We start from the raw sequence: 3,322 nt of genomic DNA, 5'->3' as shown, positions 1-3,322 counted from the left end.
CATGCTGCCATAAGAACAGGACCCAGTGCACCTTGCTCCAGATCTGCTCTGTGTGCATCCATGTACGGATAATGCTGCTCCTCACTAAAGGGGTCTCTGGCACTTTGCTTCCAGCCCAGAATTAATGGCTCAACTGGCCTGAAGAACCGAGGGTGACCAGCCCCATGCCATGCAGGGGTGCAGAGCAGTCCAAGCGGGTTCCACCTGAGGAAGGGGTCCAGTGAGGTTGCTGCTGAGCAACTCTCCATAGTGTCAGGCTAGCAGTGTCTCTGTTCCTTCAGCTTAAGGTTGGGGCTTTCCTGGGTGCTCTTGCGCTCTTAAATAGGAAATTTGGCATCCTGAGCTAAGCATCTTCTCTACTTGATGTCCCAAATGGTTAACAATCCCAGCAGCAATGGACGGGTGTGAGGAGATTGATTGCCTCCTGCAAGGTACATAAAGTCTCGCTCTTCTGCAGAAACACAACACTTGTTCAACCAGGTAAATAACTGGTTTTAAATCCCCTCTTGCAGCAGCTGACCCTACACATGTTTATCCAAGTGACTGGAGCTGTGCCAGTCTCTCTGGTAAGTGACCTTTCCCGAATTTTTCTTTTCAAGTTGACATTTAAGAAGGGGGGGAAAAGTCACAGCAACAAACAGTGTTTTAACAGTGATAAAGCTTTACCCGTCAACAAAGCCAGGAAAGCCGCGCTGGAGCCTGTGCTGGTGGCTCTGCCATCCCGGCTGGAGTCCATATGGACAGCACTGGCTCGTGTTTCCTGACCTGCTTGGGTGTACATGAACCAGCTCCTGCAGTATCCGTGGGCTGCTCCTGCTGCCTGGGCTGGGCTGGATAGTCCTGTAGCTCCTGGGAAAGGCTCCTGGGTGCAATTAAGTCTAAGGCAGCTGCTGGCAGCTGGAGACACTCAAAGTATTAGTTCATTACTGCAATTCAAATGAGGAAGAGTTTTAAATCTCTGAGAAGAATCTGGGTTTGGCAGGCAGTGGAGTGCTCAGCTTATTGGGAAAACGCCTTGGACAGTTTTGGTAAATGTTCTACTGTGTGTTCAGGGAAATAAAATTTACCCCTAGTTTTCATGTTCCTTGGTTCTCAGCTTCAGCACTGCCATGACTCACCCCTTGCTCCTGACAGTGCTCTCACACAGAGGTATTTAAAGTCTCAAGCTTTGGAGGAGGTTTACCTCTTAGCCCAGATGCCCAGTACGTGAGCTCCTCTGCCCGGCTGGAAGTCCCAAGGGCTTCACAGAAGGCTGCTCGGCATATTTGAGTTCCCCAAATCCTGCTCTCCCCACATCCTGGCAGATGCCATACCTCCAGCATGCCATCTGTCAGCCACTCCCATCTCCACTGGGCTCTGCAGGATCTCTTGGGTGCTCCTGCCTTCTCCAAAGCAGCCACAGCCCTCCTGGCCTGCCCCTGCAGCCGTTCCCTGGGCTTTTGGCTTAGTTTCAGGTGGTGAGCAGGACTGAGAGCAATAACCTGTGTTGGTGTCTCCTGCAATCCTCCCTTCCAGCTCCCCTCCACAGAGTGCTGCTAGAGATGGGCCAGCCTGGGGCTGTGCCTGCACAGTCCTGCCTTGAGAAGAGAAATTGAAACAAAGACTTCCCAGCTGGTTGTGTTTCCAGTAGCATGAGGGACAGGAGGTTCCTGGAGGCAGTGGCATCAGAGTTCCACCAGACCTGGGTGCTTTCCTGGCATTTCTTGCAGATGTCCTGATGGGAGTGGAGGCAAAAAGGCAGGAAGCAAGGAGGGGATGGTGCAGTGCTGAAGTCAGACAGGGATGTGCTGCTGGCTCAGGGTGACCCTGGGCAGCCCCATGCCAGAGACCCGTGGGCTGACAGCAACCTGTGCTTTCAGAAAGCCACTGTTTTGTGACGTCTCAGTTGAGAAACACCTAAGTGCCTCTGTCAAAAGAGGCCTGATAGATACACTTGGCTTTATGGCTATGCTGGTTCTTGGATTTAATCTGTCTGCTAGAGGAAAAAACAATAACAAAAAAGTCCAGATAAGTGGAACAGTAAAGATGCTTTTAGTGAACTGGTAGCCAAGCCTTGCCTTTGCTGACCATGTCCTTGTGCAGACCCAGTTCCTCAGGCAGGGCACCACAGGCCCCAGGCTGCCAGCAGCAGGGCTGGCAGCTCACAGAGTCCCCTGTTAGGGGTGTCCATCTGCCACAGCTCTCCCCACTCCGTGCTGTCCCCAGGAGGGCTCTAGCCCTGAACATTAACGTGAGGCAGATGAGCTTCTTTGCTGGGCCATCAATGAGTGTTGCTTGTGTGAGGCTCTGTGGCTGCTTGGCAGTGATGGCAACTTTGGGACCTCCTGCACTGTCTTTAATCTGCCGTGGCAAAAATGCCTCATTTTGCTTCTGCTCACAGCCAGCCCTGGTGTTGGCTCACTGCAGGGTCGGTACGTGAGCCCTGGAGCGGGACAGCCTGTATCCGGAGCCTTCCTTCCTCTGTGATAACGTCAGTGCTGGAAGCAGGCAGCTATTTTGGTCCCAGGAATGCCAGCGGATGATTTCACTTTTGTTTCGTACCCGATAACCTTTCCCATCACAATGAGAGACGACGTCCGTGCTCCCTGCGCTTCCGTGTGCGAGGGGAAAGCCATTCAAGCGCCTCTGCAGGAGAAAAGAAAGAGCCAGGTTAAAAATAGCTTCTGATTGTCCATGGAGCCTGGGCAAAGGAAGGGCAAAAGCCTTTCCTTCTTCCACTGCCAGTCCCATACACTGGGAGCAGCTTTTCTGCCTGAGCTGGGACATGGGGACAGCGACCGTGGGAATATCTGGTGTGCTGGCTCTTTGCATCAGCCTCACAGGGATGGGAAGGTCTGTGAGAGACCTTCTCCATGCAGATTTGTCCCATTGTGGGGCTCCAGGAGTGCTACAGCCACCTCCTTTGCTTGTCACCTGCATGTCTCTACCCTTCCTGCCCTTTTCCTAGTCCTTTCCCTGCTGGGTTTTGTGGCTGGATGCTTGGTCAGAAGCTTGGCGAGACAAACTCGCCCCAGGCGAGATAAGTCTGGTCAAACCCAAATTGCTAAAGCTCAGCTCCAATTTTTATTTCCTGTGGGGAAGGAGTTGGCAAAAGTAACTTGTTTTTTTTTAAGCTTTCAGCTTTTGACTTCCCACGAACTGCTGACCCATCATGTGACAGGGCCGTGGTGGGGCTGCTGCTGTGAGATGTGGTATGGGCACTTATCACCCTGGTGCTCGTGTAGGGAAGGGCCCCAGCTGCCCCCAGTCCTGTGTGTGCTGGGGCACCAGCAGCACCCAGCTCCAGCCTCTGGGAGTGGGCAAACCCCATGTGCTGTCAGAG

At 53.0% G+C, this 3,322-nt stretch overlaps 1 long non-coding RNA gene across 1 annotated transcript; it reads right to left on the bottom strand.

Annotated features, from left to right (window-relative positions):
• Positions 1-2,008: 2,008 nt before the first annotated feature.
• LOC134558529 (uncharacterized) lies at positions 2,009-3,059 on the bottom strand. Its single transcript, XR_010082367.1, has 2 exons — positions 2,733-3,059; positions 2,009-2,625 (listed from the first exon to the last, which is right to left on the bottom strand). It is a non-coding gene; the product is annotated as an uncharacterized LOC134558529 (long non-coding RNA).
• Positions 3,060-3,322: the final 263 nt, after the last annotated feature.

This window comes from Prinia subflava, chromosome 15 (assembly GCF_021018805.1).
Source record: "Prinia subflava isolate CZ2003 ecotype Zambia chromosome 15, Cam_Psub_1.2, whole genome shotgun sequence".
Classification (NCBI taxonomy): Eukaryota; Metazoa; Chordata; class Aves; order Passeriformes; family Cisticolidae; genus Prinia; species Prinia subflava.
The sequence above is the reverse complement of the archived record's forward strand: the minus strand, read 5'-3'. Positions and strand labels throughout refer to the sequence as shown.